Source organism: Manacus candei, unplaced genomic scaffold (assembly GCF_025592945.1).
Source record: "Manacus candei isolate 608988 ecotype Guabito, Panama unplaced genomic scaffold, ASM2559294v1 h1tg000011l, whole genome shotgun sequence".
Taxonomy (NCBI): domain Eukaryota; kingdom Metazoa; phylum Chordata; class Aves; order Passeriformes; family Pipridae; genus Manacus; species Manacus candei.
In genome coordinates this window covers 4,068,291-4,087,247 of record NW_026138059.1, presented here as the reverse complement: position 1 = coordinate 4,087,247, position 18,957 = coordinate 4,068,291, and the positions used below count along the sequence as shown (strand labels likewise).

The following is an 18,957-nucleotide window of genomic DNA, read 5'->3' as shown; positions in this document are numbered from 1 at the left end:
ACATTTCCTGCCAAAAAACATTTGCAGGAAATGTTTGTATTATCCATATTATTGCTCTGATCACAGTCGACCTTCTTGTTCTGGATATTTGAAAACCAACTGCTCATTTTTCTTAGAAGCAAGATGTGACCTAAACTTAAGAAGACAATTCACCACGTAATTCAGGCTCACAAGACTAGATTACTTTTTCTAAGTGACTCAAAAGAAGGCAAGCCAGAACTCTACATACCATTCTGCTACCCATTATCAGTGCCTCAGCAGAAAACAATTGAGACCTCTTAAAATGGCAAGGGATGAGATCACCAAATCTAAACTAAGAATAGTATTTTAAATGCCTGTTACAAGACTTAGCTCAATTCCACCTTTCTGCAGTCGGGAAAACTTAAAAAAATTACTCTAAAACACAAACACTTTTCCAGTTACACATGGACAAACAAAACTAAAAATTAGTTTCAGATAGTAAGCGGAAGCACAGATACCATTCATTGTCAGCAACTCCAGTGTTCAGCCTGAACTGGCAGTTTTATTCATTGCTCTAAGAACAAAATTCTGAGACTGTTTCTTCAGGTTTTTGAACCTTGATAGGGCATCATAGAGATTTAAGTCAGAGACCATATCATGTTTATTATAGGCAGCCAACAGAACTAGATAGCTTTTCAGTCTTCTTAACTGAGGCTATAGCTAACAATCTGCTGATTTCATACCTTTTTCTTAAAATATCTGAGAAGGTATAATTTATTGAAAATATCACTAAAATCACTCATTCTAAAAACGTATCTGGAGAGAGTCAAAGGTGAGGCCTAAGATTACTTTGAATGCCACTTTGTCCTAACTACACATATACACAAATAAGACTACCTCTGTGGAGATGTCACTTTGCACTACAAAATACATTAATGGTTAAGATCATTCTCAACACTAAGAGATTTAATTTATTTATTTACTTTTTACCTCCTGACAAATGAAAGTGTCTTACAAAGTGTCAGAGACACACTAACGAAGTACAGGTTAGACAAATGATTAAAAGTTGTCTGAAAGACTAGGCCCAGGAGACTGTGATCAGTGGCACAAAGTCCAGCCACCAGCTGTGCCCCCCTGGACAGAGAAGATTAACACAAAGTTCAGTAAGGGGAAAAGCCAAGTCTTGCTTTGAGGGAAGGAATAACCCCAGGCACCAGGTATAGGCTGCAGCCTGAGAAGCTGGAGAGCAGCTTTGCAAAGAAGGACCTGACGGTCCTAGTGAACAGATGATCCTTCCTCTCTGCTCAGTACTGATGAGGTCACACCTGGAGTGCAGCATCCATCCCTGGGCTCTCCAAATCATAAAAAGCAAGGATTTACTGGAGCAAGTCCAGCAATGGGCCATGAAGATTAAAGCACTGGAGCACTTCTCAAAAGAGGAAAGGCTCAGAGAGCTGGGACTCATCAGCCTGAGATGGCTGAGATGCTCAGGGCAGGGGAGCTCATCAATGCGTATAAGCACCTGATGGGAGAGACTGAAGAAAAGGCAGTGCTCACTGACAGGATAAGAGACAATGAACTCAGGAAATTCTATCTGAAAACTAAACTTTTTTCCTGTGGTCAAGCACTGGAACAAATTGCCCAGAGAGGTTGTGGAGTCCCCACCAGCGAAGATACTCTAAACCTGACTGGACCTGGTCTTGGTCAACCTACTCTAGCTGACCATGCAATGAGCACGGGTGTTGTACTAGATGATCTCAAGAAGTTCTTGCCAACTGCAAACATTCTGTGATGTAACACCGATAATATTTCCACTGTTGCTCAGAAAAAAGGTGGAATCTTACTCTTGAATCTATGTAACATAAACTGTTACATAGAGTTTTAGAATTTCCTAACAGAAAGAAACATAAAACAGTGTTAATAAACAAAAAGGGAAGTCATAGAATCATAGAATCAGCTGGGTTGGAAAGGACCTCCAAGATGATCAAGTCCAACCGTTGATCCAACACCACCGTAGTTACCAGACCATGGCACTGAGTGCCGCATCCAGTCTCACCTTAAAAATCTCCAGGGACAGAGAATCCACCGCTTCCCTGGGCAGCCCATTCCAATGCCTGATTACCTTCTCTGTAAAAAATTTCTTCCTAATATCTAACCTAAACCTCCCCTGGCAGAGCTTAAGTCCCTGCCCTCTTATCTTACTGATAGCTGCCTGGGAGAAGAGACCAACCCCCACCTGGCTACAACCTCCTTTCAGGGAGTTGTAGAGAGCAATGACGTCTACCCTGAGCCTCCTCTTCTCCAGGTTGAACAACTCCAGCTCCCTCAGCCTCTCCTCATGGGACTTGTGCTCGAGTGCCTTCACCAGCCTTGTTGCTCTTCTCTGGACCTGCTCCAGCAACTCAGTATCCTTCCTGAACTGAGGGGCCCAGAACTGGACACAGGACTCCAGGTGTGGCCTCACCAGCGCTGAGTACAGGGGAAGAATCACTTCCCTGGTCCTGCTGGCCACACTGTTCCTGATCCAGGCCAGGATGCCATTGGTCCTCTTGGCCACCTGGGCACACTGCTGGCTCACGTTCAGCCTCCTGTCAATCCAAACTCCCAGCTCCCTCTCTGCCTGGCTGCTCTCCAGCCACTCTGTGCCCAGCCTGTAGCGCTGCAGGGGGTTGTTGTGGCCAAAGTGGAGGATCTGGCACTTGGCTTTGTTGAACCTCATCCCATTGGAATCAGCCCAACTCTCCAGTCTGTCCAGGACCCTCTGAAGAGTCTCCTGCATTCCAGCTGATCAACACTCCCCCCAACTTAGTGTCATCTGCAAATTTGCTGATGGTGGACTCAATCCCCTCATCTAAATCATCGATAAAGATATTAAACAGAACTGGGCCCAACACTGATCCCTGGGGATACCACTAGTGACCAGCTGCCAACTGGATGCAGCCCCGTTCACCACCACTCTCTGGGCCCGGCCCTCCAGCCAGTTCCTAATCCAGTCAATAAAATCAATAAAGAAGGCACAGTAGTTGCTTTCATAATAATAATTATAAGAATTATTTCAGCTTGATCATAACTGTTCCTGCAAGACTCATTACAAATAAAGGAGTGATGCACCAGGACATCATGCTCATCTTTCAGAGGGACAGAAGACTTACTACCTATTCTTAATTTTGACAACATTTTTACAGAAGATAAAATAAAACCAAATCAAAGTAACGAAGTTTTTAAATAATTATGGATTAATCACTTCATGAACTGCGCAGGTATTGCCCAATAACCCGGACAAATCCAATGGAAAGTACTGACTTCAGGTGATTTTCTGCAAAACAACATAATCCATACTACTCTTTATTTAGCAAGCACCACCTTCCAAAAAGGATATCTCATTCTGGAGCACAGTGTGCCAGCAGAAATACGGATCCTCGTTTTGCAAAATGTAGAGAAGGACCATGCTGAAGGCCCCAGTGGAGAACAGCTGGGCCACCTTTTAGGATTTTACCTAGCTCAGTAAAGTATCAATTCCAATTTGCTGGCAGTCTACACACACCACCGAACTCCAGCATTCTTCTTTCACTGCCACAATATTCTCATGATCACTAACGACTGGGCAGACATTTTAAGGGAGATGTAAAAGCACTCTGTGCTAACACAAATCAGCCAGGCATACTTCTGTTCTTTGTATTTTGGAGAAGTCGCCTGATATTATAATGCTTTTCATGCAAAGGTATTTTAGTGGTCAACCAAGAAACTCATATATAGTGTGCTTGACTTCCACCTTATGCAAAATGTCAGGGAAAAGAATAAAGTTATCAACCTGAACAAAAATTTTTGTGAAGTTGGATTACAAGATCCAAACCAACTGTAATTTCCAATTTAAACAGAGCTGTGTATTAAAATTTCAGATGTCACTGGTTTTTTGCCTGTGTCATTCTGATTCCACAGCTTTTTTGTGGGCTATAAAAACTGAGAACCATATTTACTGGTAATTTTTTTATTAGCTCTTTCTGCCTCTTTTTCATGGACTCCTGGTAACAATTTTCACCAGTAGCTATTAGTGAATGGTAATTTGAGAAAGTGCAACTGACTCTTTTTAACTATTATTAACTATTTGGAAGAGTCCTAACTCTTGAAGACAGCCAGCTACAGGTGGTGTCAGAGAGGTGATTAGTATCATCACCACAAGGAACAGAAAGTGTCAATTTTTTTTAAACCCTGTGAACAAGCTTTATTATCCTACTCCCTCAAAGACAAGTGGGGTTTTTAAAAAAAAAAAAAGCTTTTGAACAAAATTTGACGTTCATAAGTTCATATCAACAGGTAGTTTATGAAAGACTTGTCTTGCACATTAGCATTTTGTCAAAAGTTGTTTCCTTAAAGCTTTACATTTTCATTGAAAGACCTAGTTTACATTACTTAACACAAAAATTCACTACAATTAAGAAGCTGGGTCAAAAGATTACACAGTAAAACAGACTGTTCAGACTGAAGAGAAGTAATCCAGGAAATGACGTTGCCTCTGTCTAGGCCTCACAGATAAGTCACTTCAACCAGGAAATATGCTATTAAAGGGATTTCACTGTTCACTTCCTCTTTCTGCTCCTACAAAAGACTCAGAAGCTCACAGGCCAAAAATAGCAGCTTCCAAACAAACGCACCACTGGCAAAGACAGATCAGCCCCCATCAAAAGCCTTTTGCTCGTGGCCAACATGCTAAAATGTTTTCCACAGATTGTTTTCCAAAAGAAAAGTCCAAACTTGATAAATTTTGCAACACCTTTCTACTACACCAGGAGGAGAGTTCCTGGCCACTCTGACAGTCACCCTCCGTGGACAGTGTGGAGCTTGGCTTTCCCAGCAAGTGACTTGCACTGTTTACAGACCTGAATGAACCTAAGAAAAAAGAGGCAAGAAAAGTTCAGGAGATACAAGAACAACATCTTTATGTTCTTCTCTGACAGAAGGGGCAGTAACAGGGAAAAAATACTAATAGTTTCTCAATGAGTCCCATGTTAATTCCAGGCAATCCAACTGAAGCCCTCACCAAATTAAACCATGCTGTGCTGACAGGAGTTTCTGAAGTTAAAATAACTGTTTGAACCTGTCTAACATTTGTATGTACATGTAAACTCCACAGGGTGTCAAAACCAGCTTTGGTTGCTTTGATTTATTCCTCACTTTCATGATGTGAAAACAGTAAAACTCAAGGCCCAAAAGTAACATGACTGAATAGAAGAGGTATCACTTGCTTCAGGAAACAATCCATAATCCTGTAGTAACTGGAAAACATAAAAAGCCTAATCTAGTAAAAGATGTCCCTACGTGGAGACAAGGAGTTGGACTACAAGGGACTTCAAGGTGCCTTCCAATCCACGCCCATGTGACTCTGTGAAAACTTCACTAAAGTATTACTTACAGGGAAACCAAAACAATATTTGTTTCACCTTCCAAATCCTCAAATAAAATATAATATAATATGCTGCAGCCAAAAGTACGGATAGAAAAGTCTTGTAACTTCAGATTACATTTTCCTAACTTGGTCTACATGCTTTTTAAGGCAGAACTTCCCAAATCTATGCACACAAGAACTGACCATCTAACGACTCTTCATGTTCCCCACTATGTTCTTCCTTATGCCACTCGGAGCCTTGAATAATTCTGGTCTTTCCTGCATGATTACCTCTTTCCATATCACAGAAGTTACCTTCAGATGCAAGGTGAACAGCTCAGTAACAGAACACAGTATGAAAAACAACTAAAAGGTCATATGCAAGGCAAATAGAGCATTTTCCCAAGCCCATCCTACTCACTGATCACTAGGACATGGAATTCACTTTTCTCTTACTTAAGAAAAATTAGTATGTAAAGGAATAATCTGGGGCATGATAATGCAGCCAACATTTACTGCTGGGAGGTCTTGCTATTCTAGTTCTTCAATAGCTCTATGTTAATTAACAGATTTAAGTTTTAACAGTATTGAGCATGTACAGTTTAGAAACCTAAAAGCAGCTACTGTCCACAGATGACTATGTAAATACTTAACAACAGGTTTTACTTACAATCTGATTTCTATACATGAAGGTAAACAAATACTGAAATGGTTTTAATGTTGTCTACTACTGAATACATGCATATTTTTCTTCATCGTACAAGCAATGCTCCTTGAGAGACATGTCCTCTTATGTGCTGCATCCCATGTGCATATTTTAATGGTTTTTATACATTTTCCCTTGCTATTTGAAAGGCACAGTATGAAAGTGTTCCACTGTAATGATAGGATGGTAACAGGCCAAAAATAGCTTCACCCTAACTACTTACAAAACAATAATCACAAAATTGTTCAAGATGCAACAAGAATTTTAAGGAATACCACTGTGGAAGCATGTAAATAACAATCAGAAAGACAAAGAGGTATAATGAGTTGTATTTTACAAGGGACACGAGAAAATAATGGAAGATATTTTACATTAAGAATTACCAAAATAAAAATCCATTAAGATTTACAAAAAAAGAAAGGGTGCACAGGCAGCTTAGGTCTTCCAGGCTTTCTAGGATAACAATGAAAACAAATCCTAATGAAAATCACTATATACATGAAGAAATGTGCTGAAGTTAGCAAGAGCCACTGAAATTCACTCCAAGTATCTAAGGAGACTGTCTTAATCAATTTACTTTGAGAACTCAGGAGAACAAGAGAGGTCAGCAAGACTCAAAAGGGCAAATCACAGCACTCCCATTTAAAGGCAGAGGGCTTTCCAAACTACCGATCAGAATACTTGGGGACAGGGAGATAGAACATGACAGTAATCATTTTGTAAACACCTAGAGGATTAACATGGGAGATCCAGGGTTTAAGGATTTCTGTATTCTTCTCAAAAATAAAACAGTGCCATGTAACTGATTTCTGGAAGAACATGTGATGTAATCAATAAAGCAAAGCATCTTAACATAGGAATAAAACACCAGACTCACCATTCTCATTGGTAAAGTAAAAAAATACAGTATAGAAAATCAGGGAGAATATGTCCAAAAGGTAATTATCAGGAATTTGGTAATCATCAGGACTTGGAAAAGTGTGTCAAAAAGAAATTCTGTTGGGTTTGTCCTGTTCCATTTCTACAGAATATTTTCATTATTGCAATAAAGCAACAGAATAAAAAACAGATCTATTAAGAACTAATAAATAAATAAATAAATTCTGTGACTGATACCAAACTTGGAGTTTTGAGCACATGCTTTTGTTTCTCCCCCATTTAAAATTACTTCAAAAAGAATGAAAAAAACCATGAAAAAAATACAATCAGATACAACTCAAAGGCCAAATACCAAAAAGGGGAAAATCCCCACTAACATGTGCTTTTGAAAGAAGTTAAATGCACAGAACATGAAAATTGGAATAACAAATACACAAAAAGATAACGGACAACAACACAGGGTTATAGCAGACTAGACATCCTATCTAGGATTCATAAACAGGAGGTGCATTGTATAAGACCTCACAGAGAACCAAGATTCTTTTGTAAATAAAGATCACAAATCATCTGCTGTTACAGCCTAAGACAGAATATTGTATCCAGAGTTGTAAATCCCTGTACAGAGGACTGCAAAAGACAAGCTGGAAAAGAACCGAAAGGAAGGTAACAAAACCAGGAGAATGATAAGCAATTTGTGCTAGGGAAGGCTGTCAACACCAGAGACTTCAGTCTTAAAAATGGTTTGCCTAAGGAGACAGGACAAGTTCTTTCAGAACATAAAAAGCTGTTATGAGCGACAATGATGATGGACACTTCCTCCCATCCCCAGAAACAGCATAAAAATTAGTTGAATTAGGCATGAAGATTTAGGTTACAGATTAGGAAAAAAAATTCTTAATAGCAGTAGTGAAGAACTGACACAATACAGCTACCCAAGGAAGCTGAGAAATCACCTTCACAAGAGATTCACGAGTTAGAGAAATATTTATTACAGTAGATCCAGCTGTGGATCCTACCTCTGGGAAGAGGACTTTACTAGTGATCTCAAATTCCTTCCAAGCCTACCAGGAATCTCTTCACAAATTGCTGGTATAAACACGTAAAAGCAGTACATTAAGCCAAAGAAAGAGGACTGGAAAGAGGAGTAAGCCAGTAGCTGTGAATAGACAACAATGTCTAAAACATTACCCTCTTCAAAAAAAACCCAAAAAAACTTAAACATCATAAAAATGCACATTTTCTCCTCTAAATCAGCTGTTCCTATTTTCTCTTTAAGCCTTAATAAAACTGGTCTTGCATGTCTTGCTGCTTATCACTGTAGCCATGGAAAATTCAGTAGTTCAGCATAATCTGCTTTCATCTGACGTCGCTGTACATTTCCAGGTTCTTTAGGTACTTTTGATTTTAGAATTCGTATTTGCTTTCAAAACATAGTGCAGCAAAGCCCACAAATGCAAACCTGTTAAAATGACACTAGAGATAATTTCCTATTCATTGGAATCCTCCAAGGCCTTTATTAGCAAGCTTTGCTTCTTAACAAGAGAGCAAGAGTGGGCTGGTAATTTTGACTGTCACTTTTCCGCAGCCATTTATGCACCAGTTCAGATGGATTTCCCAAGCAATCAAGCAGAGCAGTACAAGTACTAGAACTGCAAAAAGACTATCTACAAATGGACAAAAAATAAACCCATGCCCAGAATTATTTCTCTGACACCCTGAAAAAATGGAGTTACCTACTGGTTCATGAAAATCCAAATGCAACACACAGGTTTTTATTCATTCCTCTTTTCCCAAACAAGGCTTTCAAAGGCTACAGCTGCAGGAGTCAGAGGCAACACCAGGAAAACAGATAAAAGGTCAGTGAGCTCATGTGTGTGAAGGAGACAGATGTATGGTCTATTCTTAAAAATCATGTTTTGACCACAAGGCCATCCTTGTTCCACATTAACTAAGAATCCCACTTCTCCATCATGAAAATGATTCTGTTTATTTTTCTGTACCCTCAAACAGTTCAGTCTGTGAAGTTAGTTTCAGCAACTATCCATTGCACATTACACCATCAGAATCACTATTTAGCAGTCATGGATAAATGAAAAGCAAGTACACATTCTAACAACTAAAATAATAAAAATTATAACTATTATAACTATCTTTAATGCAGTTGTTGGAACTGCAAAGAACAAGACTTGAAAGGAAAATCAAGACAGCATCTAGCATCTTCCTCCCCTGAAAGCATGATTAACTAGAAGTTATAACAGGACTTGTTCTGGGTTTTTTTGTACTCAATGATTCAGAACAAATTATTACAAAATTTCCCCATACTAAAAATACCAGCAACTGTTGAAAAATCACTCTTTAAACCACTTCAAACTTAATAAATAATAGCCTGCCTATCACATTATCTCCTGCCTAACTTCAAGTTTGATGTCAGCAGCATATTCTAATCAGCTGCATCACATATTTCTTAAAATGTATTCCACCATAATTCCATGAGCCCAGATTTCCAGCTAAAGTGATGAATAAAACTGAGGTAATCAAAATCACATCTAACTTTGCAGTACAGAATTTGAATGCAGTATGGAAAAACACAGAATACGTACTGCCACAGATGGTTTTGTTTTTTTTTTTTTTAAGGTCAAGATATCAGACCAACCGATCAGAAAGCAGGATGCTGACCCATACACAGCAGAAAAAGGCACCACTTCTGCTCCAGGGGAGAAACAATTAAAATCAAATAGAAACAGTCGAAGCAGGGCAAAGTCCTACTATTTAGTGGATGTGTTTAGTGGAGAACTTCTGGAAAAGTCTATAGTTGTAAAAATGATTGCTGAAAGAAAGGGAGTCTGGCTGTGCGAGAAAGTAGGGAAGATTAAATGGACATGGGAAAATCCCAAAAGAGGTAAAAGTTAGTTTTAAATAATGATGAGTCAAAAGACCTTATTCAAACTTAAACTACTGATGGTCGACTGCCTAGCAATATGGACAAAACAATTATTTTAAGATTATCTCTGCATGAGTAGCTACCTAATGACATTGGAGGAAAATGAATGGAATTTAAACAAAATGAATATGTATATCTATTTCTACCAAACATCAATATCTAAAGTCAACAGGGCAAAAGAGTATATCAACATCAGGAAAACAAGATTTTTATTTTTGCAATCATACATATGCATTGTTGGTTAGGAAGGAGATTGTTTTTTAATTAAAAAGAATAAGCTCAGCAGCCCTAAAACATGGCTTTCTCACAGAAATGGATTTGATAATAAAGGAAATAATTTATAATCAATTTAATTCCTTTAATTTGTAAGTATACGCTACTTTCTTGAAATATAAGTGCCTTATTTATAAGTCTGACATTCTGAAAAGTAGTTGCATCTGTTCATCACCTTAGTTAAACACAGATTGTATTATTGATATAAAAGGACAAGCAATTTGAAAAAACACAAACATTTTTACAGAATACGTTTGAGTAGATGCATTTTAGTATGTTCAGGGCTTTTTTCCTACATAATATTAGATTCATTTGGAGTTCACATTGCAATACACGATTCCACAGTCCAACACAATAAACTTCACTGATGACCCCAGACTGCAGTCAAATCCACTATTAAGTCTGTCTCCCAAACACATAATACATTTTCCCATAAGCCTACATGTAAACATGTTAACATAAATAAATATTTTGAATGTTTAAATATATAAAATAACAGCAATAACACTTCCATTCCAATTCCTGAGTCAGGACTATTAATACAGCATTCTACATTTTAAGGCAGAACAGGAATTTTTCTGGATGATTTCTGCTGAAACTCAATACTGACAAGTAATAATTCCATCATTTGTAAAATCCATGAGGATGAGGTATTATCAAAGAATTGAAGTTTTCTCAGCAACTTCAATAACAAAAAGGCATTTAAGAGGTCACTGGCCTCAGCCTCTAGGACCAGAACGGAACATGTTGAACATGTTGTCTCTCCTGACAAGCCCAACTAGAAGTGTTTAATCTTCGGTGTTTCCCTCTGGAACAAAATGAGTAAGATTGTGATCTGAAGTAATTTGAAGAAACTTCCTTGAAATACCTTCCAAAAAACCAGAAAAAGAACAAAAGAAAAAAAAAACAAAAACCAAAATAACAACAACAAAAAACCAAAACAAATTAAAACCAAAAATACTACCCCTGCCCCCCCCCAAAAAAACCCCCACAACATAACAGGGAGAAAATCTAACCCTACCCCACCTATCCAACCCACATAACTGGCTGTCCTGTATAAAAGAGACCAGATTCACACTCAGGACAGACACTAAGCAGCTGCTTTGAACAGGGGTTGAACCTCAATGACCTCCTGAGGTCTTCAAAGCTGAATTATTCTGTGATGCTACAATTACTTTTGACCAGAGCATATGGCAGGTCGGCACCATTAAAATCAGCTTTTGTATCAACAACTCCAAAAACTTCTGGTCTTGCAAAAATAAAGATAGTCCTTAAATAAGGAATTGCTTTACAGTAAAAAAGCATGAAGTACTTTTTGAAGGAGTAGAAAAGAAGTGCTGACAGGAACTTGCTATCTGCAGATTTTGAGAGACCTCCTTCAGCAAGTCTGACGAAGTGAATGCCTATTGCAATCTGCTGCTATAATTACTCATTTTTCAAGTCTCTGAGCAACAAGTTTGTTGTGTACACAAATCTATATTAATTAGCTATTTCTCCTACAGGATCCATTAGGACCTTCCAAGCTTTGGGTAGGCTTTACCAACATCTTTGGGCTTCTTTCACAGAAGAAGAGGTGAGACAAAGGGTCAAAGAAGAGAGTAAAAATTTCTTCTGAAGGATTTTTTCAACTACTTCATCAATAAACTAATTTAGTCATGGAAAAACTTTTCTTTGTTTAGTAATGTAAAGTTTAAAAGACATCAAGGTAAGTGCAGAACTTTTCTTTGGAAGCTGCTAGCATGAAAATTCATTACAAAATTTAGAACTTCTTTCACAGTTGACCACAAACTGGGGAAAATAACAGTTCTTGATTCCTGATCTGTTTATCTAGCCATAAATTCCACTGAGTGGGTGTTGTTATATCCTCTGCTTTATGAATCAGTCTGCAGAAGCTTTTAATGCTAATTGCATGTTATATCAGAAGGAACTGTATTTAAAAATAAACATTACATAATATTAGACATCCAAAAAAACCCTCCAAACTATTGCACCTTGAACAGACAAACATAAGCAACAAATACTTCTTATGTTTGTACACAGCACCTCGGTTTTGCTTCGGCCAGGAAAAAACATCACCTTATCAGTGTCTGTGAGATATTCAAATGCTAAACAAGACCATAATAAAATAAACATATTATGTCACTTCAGATATTATAGAACAGCCTGTGCCATGCATAAAAGAGCATGACACAGAATGACTGTGATTAAGCCTGTTTCTTTTAAACTCTGAAGCATTTAGTATTTCTGTCCCTAGAAAATCACGCACATCCTCACACACAATGACAGGTTCAGGCCCTGGCACTGAAAGGGTATGAAGGACAAGAACAAAGGCTTCTATGAATCAGCAGCAAAAGAAAGTAAATGTGGGCACACTTTCTCAGAAAAAACCCTCCCAGGACTCATCCGAGAGGGTGAAGGAGCCAGTCAAAATCATTACCAGGCTGCTCTCTACCTTCTCTGAGAGGTCACAGCAACTGGGGGAGGTTCCTGTTAATTGGAAAAGGGCAGGTGCTGTGCCTAGCTTCAACAAGGAGGATCTGCAGACCAGCAGGCCAGAATTGCAGTTAAGTTCAGGCCCCTGGACACCATTTCCAAATAAACGTAGAATAAGATAAATGAATAAACTGATCACAAGCAAATTGTGCCTAATTTGCTTGTGCATCTCTTTTCTAATGAGATGAGTGTTTCAGTACCCAAGGAGTGAGCAGTATGTTGTTTATCTCAACTTCAGCAAGGTATTCAACACAGATTCCTACAGTAATTGCACTGGCCAACTGGGTCTGTGAACAATCAGCTGGAAAGCTGACTGGACCATCAGGGTCCAAGTATCATTGTGATCAGTAGAATCAAGTCCAACTTGGCAGCTGGTAACCACTGGCATTCCCCAGGGATTGATAATGGGACCAATACTGTTTGTTTTCACTAATGACCCAAAAGCTAGGACACAGTGTACCTTCAGCAACTATCTCAGGTTGTGGATAACACAACCAGGGCACTGGCTGATACGCTGGAGGGCAGAGCTGCTATTCCGACAGACCTGGAAAGGCTGGGAAAATAGGCTGAGAGGAGCCTCATGAAGTTCAATGATACACAGAGACTCCCATGTGTGGGATGGAATACCACCACACATGAGGAGAGGCTGGCACTTGCTGGCTAGACAGTGGTTTTGAGGAAAAGGATCCAAGGGTCCTGGTGAACAAAAGCTGGCTGTGAGTCAGCAGCAGGCCCTGCAGCAGAGGGGTCTGACAAGAGGCAGCAGACATGGGTTGCCATTTGGGAAACTGAAATTTGCTATATGGAAACATTTTCTTTACCATGGTCAGACATTGGAACAGGTTGCCCAGAGAGGATGTGGCATCTCCACGCTTGGATATTTTCAAAACAAAAGTCTTAAACATCATCTAATTGAACCTGCTTATTGAGTATATCCATGGTTTGGACCAGAAGACCTCCACAGGCCCCTTGCATCCTAAATTATCCCATGATGGGTATTTGTATTCAATCCTGAAAATAGCTTCAACTAGAGCTCAATAACTGACAGAGTGCCACATACATCTCCAGAAATACCACAAATTATTTGGCTAGACACTGCTGTTAGAAGAGCTGACAGGACATTTTGTGAAACCGTATTTCATCATGAATTGTATTATCACAGTGCCATCGATCATGGACTGGGGCCTGTCTGTGGAAGATCATGACTCTGTTCTGTTTTGTATTGCAGTCAAATCTAAGATAAGAGATGCCTGATGGATAAGCACAAATTGAAATAAGCAGAGACAACATCAGACAGTATCACAGGCAATCAACTGGAGCCTGGTCTGCTATGTATGTGGTGACTCAGACTGCCTGGTTAGCTGGATCTCCATTAATAGGAAGATGGAAGGCAAATGAAGCCAGCATGCAAAAGACTCAGAACAGAAGGGAGGGGTTTTTTCACATCACAGAACTTATTGCCACGGGATGTTTCTGCCACCAAGAAGTTTACATTGGGCTGAAGGGTATTCGATTCAAAGGAGATAAAACTGTCAAGAGCTCTGAGACAGAAAACCACCACATCCACCTTGAAGACTCCCTGAGCTGCCTTGTCTTCCCAGGCTGGGGGAGTGGAATTGAATAGGCACAGTCCTTGTTCTGCACTCTGTCCCACTCAGGCACTTCTGAGCTATTGACTATTGCTGGGAACAGAGTAGCTAGGCTAGGCAAACTCCTGATTCAATCTGGTGATCCACTTTCATGTTATTACTTTGGGAAACTGTCTTTTCATTCCTGCACAAGCTACTTTAATCCCTACACAGAATTACAAGGAAATAAACCAAATTTATTTCAGCCTCAGTATCATACGTTCTGCACAAAAGAACACATCAAGTGCCAAACTCAAAAATATACAAGGAAAAAGAGAAGAGATTCAACAACAGAGACTAAGAGAAACCATTCTGAAACCAGCAGTACATTGTATTTTGCCTGTTATCCTCCCAACCTGCAAGAGGAGGCTTGTAATTTGGGGTTGGAGGAGTAATTAGTTGAGGAGGTGGTGACTGGTCAAAGGTTGGACTTGGATGATCTTGGAGGTCTTTTCCAACTGAAATGATTCTGTGAAATGTGAGAAAACAGAGGCTGGATTCAAATGCCACCTCTGACAACAGCCAAACCAAATGCTACTGCTACAAAGCAGGCTGTGAGCTTGCAGAAACACTTGAAAGAACTTCGTATCAGCCCCATGTACAATAAAACAATTTTTCTAATCTTCGGCTTACGCAGCAAGAAAACTATTTACTATTTAGTGGCATTTTAAACTCATACTGCATCTCTTTTAAGCTAACTTTTACATCTCAGGAGTGGCATTACAACTACATACACATACAGATATATTAAGAGGAAAAAAAAATTCAAAATTTAAAAGAATAAAATAGAACAAAAGTTGACTGCCCAACCTTACTTTGCTTCCCTTTCCACGACATGATAATTGAGCATGCAACACATGGCTGTGCAATATTTCTTTGTGTCCTCTTTCCTGAATGCAACTTCACCTCTTGCTCAGTGAGAACAAAACCAACAGAACAAAGTGTATAAATTTTCTCTTTGGTAGTTTAAAAACTACTTTCAGGTACATTCAATGTTCTAAGAACTTGATTTTCATTACTGCACAGACAATGCAAAAACCATTCACACTGCAATTTCTGAAATACCATGACTGATTATCAATTTTACAGCTGGTTAAACCTCATTCTAGTTAAAAAAGGCCATTTGTTGTGGTAATACTCTAGATGATAACTCTGAAATAAAGTGGGACACTTGGTCTGACATTTGCATAACAAGTTCCCAGAACATTCTTCTTCCCAATGTTCCAGCTGTAGGTGCAAATCAAACAATTGGGTGTGCTTATGTATACAAGAACTTTTTGTTTGTATTTCTGAAAAGGAATCACATCAAACTGGCAGAGGAAACTGTAGCCTTTTCAGAAGAGACTCAAAATTATAATGAAGTTCCTTATTCTTTTACTGCTAAGAGTGAAAACAATTTCAAGTTGTAGAGATATTTTAAATATAAGATTTATCTTTAAGTGAATTCGTGTCTTTTTTTTTCAGACATCTCAATTCTCAGTATCTCAATTTTCAATTTAGTGTTATTTGCACAATTTCACCTACCTAGGAAATTACTATTTTCAAATCCAATTCAAAAGAAGAGTTATCTCTACTAACACAAAAATATTGTGAAATTGTTCTGAAATTAGAGCAAGTATACTTTGTTTCACAGTAAAGATGATGTTCCTGAGCTACTGTAAACTCATTTTTCTGTTCATTATGGATGAATGAAGTAAAATCTAAGTTTTTGCTCTACATATGCACATTTGTCCTTTTAGCCATGAGTAATGTGATTTTCAGATGGACATACAAGTTTCCAAGTGCTCAAGAAAAAAAATCCCATCTAAAATCGTTACATTTTGAAGTCAATAAGCACCTTCACTGTCTTTTAGTCTTCGAGAGAGTTCCTGGTCCCTAACTTCCTGTACACAAATCAGGAGGATGAAAGTACACAGGTGAGAGATAAGAAGATCCCTCTTTTAATTTAATCACTTACAGATGTAATGACCCACCATGCAGCTTCCCTTTTAATACTGATTTCTAAATTTCGGTATCACCCTGTACTACACACTATGCAATTGGATATTTAATCCATCTCTTCACTCAGAATGCCATCACTCTGAGTGGAAATACTTTAGTCAGATACCAAAATAGAACTCCTAGAAGTAGTAATCCTTTATGCTGACTCATTTATCTGAAAATATAATTTCAGTTCTTCGAAAGCATAGCCCTAACTTCATTATGTGCTCAAATCATTCAGGTTTAAGTGTACTGTCCAGAAACACTGAACAGTTCTAGTTTTTACCACAATAATAATTATTTGTGAAAATTTGTTAATATGCACCTCACCCCTGCTATTTTGTCTGATCCCACAGTGACTTTAAAACATCTGAATAATAAATCCATCATGGAACATCTCTTTGAAAAGTACATATGACTGTATTTGCCTAATAGCAGCAACTGTATTTGCCTAATAGCAGCAACGTAAAACTTCTTCTACAAAGGACAGAGGAAGAAGTGTCAAAGAGGCTAAGAAATACTGTGGCCATCGAATTAGAAGATATTTAAGACATGAAACATTAATCATCAAATCCTGATGAAAGTTTGGCATGAAAACAAGATCACATTTCTTCATGCAAACAATTCGGAAGAATGAAAATCCACGGACAGGTTTCTACAGTAAATCATGATACTGAAAATCCAGGTTAATAGTAAAATGACCAGAAAAAAACTGGCCAGAGTTTCAGCAGACATAATGCAGACAACAAAGGCAGTCAACAGTTAAAAAGATGAAAGGATAGAAAAGAATTACACAGGGAAATACCAAAGATCATTCCAAGGACATTCTGATAGGAATTCTAAATGCTATCACTTAGACTTGGGCAAAAGGAAGAAAGGAGCAGATAAAATTATTATGTCTTTTTCAGTCTGAATGGTTTTATTCCAATTAATTTAATTCCAATAATCCAAAGTTTCTGCATTGACTTTAATGCCCATTAGCTACTAAACTATACAACAAATTAGGTATTTAAAGTTTTTAAAAAGACAGTAAATTAGTTAAATGGAAATTTAACTCCCTAGCTATACAACTGACCCATAAAGCTGGAGAAACTGAAGCCACTTATTTCAAGTGATCTTTCCTGTAAAATCCTAAAATACTATTAACAAAAATGAGTATTAGAACTCTAAAATTACTGTTAAAATTCTAGAACTAGTTCTAGGATTATTTACAAACTTTGTTCATAGATTTCTTTAGAAAAGGGGCAATATAATTGTTTTCCAAGTACTCCTACTTGTCCACAAAGCACCACAAGTTGAATTAGATTTGATGACCTCTTATGTGAGTCCTTCCCAGTATCAACAAGTGAAAAATACATGTGCCTTCAAGTTGCTTGTTGAGTCAGTAAGATAGATGACTTCCAGGTCATTCACCGGTACATGTACATCCAGAGCATGATTCAGTATTTGTAAACAGTTTCCAGAATCCCCCACATTATATCCACGGGAATAATGTGGGGGAAAATAATCTGGAAATGGAAATTTATTGTTTTTTTAATGTTAGGTTAATGGTCGGACTTGATGATCTTAAGTGTCCTTTCCAAGCCTAATGGTTCTATGATAAGCAATCCAGCAAGGTTACAAAGCAGGAGTGGGAATGCAGCACCTCCAATGTGACAGCACAGACAACTGGGAAGCCTTTCAGGTAGAGAGCACAGGCTGTCTAGGGGACAGGTCAAACAACAACAACAAAAAAGGGGACAGGTCAAAGAAAAAAAAGAAAAAAAACTAAGAGCACTACCTTCTGCCAAGAAGACAGCCTTGATTTCAGAATCTCAACTCCCCTGAGTTCCCAGACAAAGATACTTTACAACAAGCCAAGGAAGTCTTCCCCAGTGCAGATACCCAAGGCAGTGGCTGAGCCCCCAGGCAGACTGTGCAGCCCTTTTTATGGTTATGGCTGTTTCTGAGCAATACCAGCAGTGAAGATCATGCTCAGAGTGCAGCTCAGCCTTATCCCTGCACTGCAAATGAAAAGGTGGATGATCTCAACGGTTGTTCCTTGCACTTCCCATTGTAACTTGAAACACAGATTCCTAGGCGGAGACTTCTGGAGCACAACCACACCAGATTAATGATGCAATTCCTTTCTCCTCCCTCCTATGAATTTTCACTCCACCAACGTCATAACACATTATCTCATCCTTCTGCAAACTCAACACTCAGCTAAGCAACTAAACCTCCTTTGCTAGGAAATAAGATCAGTTTAACAAAAATGCTGCATTTCCACCCCCTTATTAGGCACCCTGTGCCCCGCAGCCGGGGCCATGCAGCCCATGGTGCATCACTGAGAGCAGAGCAGGAATGGTGGCCAGGGCAGGAGGCAGCCACTCTAAGCACTCCAGAGTAAGAACCAGAATTCCCCACCTGTGACAAGGAGCCTTCAGAGCTGCTTCCCCACCAGTATTTGCCAGCTCTTCCCTACTACCTTAAGACAACCCCGTCTGAAAACTATAAAGGGGAAGAAAAAACCCACATCCCCAAGACAATTTTGCAGACAAAAACTTTCAACTACATATGAAAGCCAAAGCTGCCCTGAGAGCACTAGCCTTATCCTTCTCTCTGACGTGGAATTCTATTCTAGATGAACAAACGTTATCCTTTTTTATCAAAATGTAGTTTAAGCAGAAATCAAGGTTGTTTGCTAGGACACGCTATTTTGCAAATCAATTTT

The 18,957-nt window shown here is 38.7% G+C and overlaps 1 protein-coding gene across 2 annotated transcripts in view; it reads right to left on the bottom strand.

Moving 5' to 3' along the window:
• ROCK2 (Rho associated coiled-coil containing protein kinase 2) overlaps nucleotides 1-18,957 on the bottom strand; it is a 107,169-nt gene that overhangs the window by 66,499 nt on the left and 21,713 nt on the right. The gene's annotated exons all lie outside the window — the stretch shown is intronic.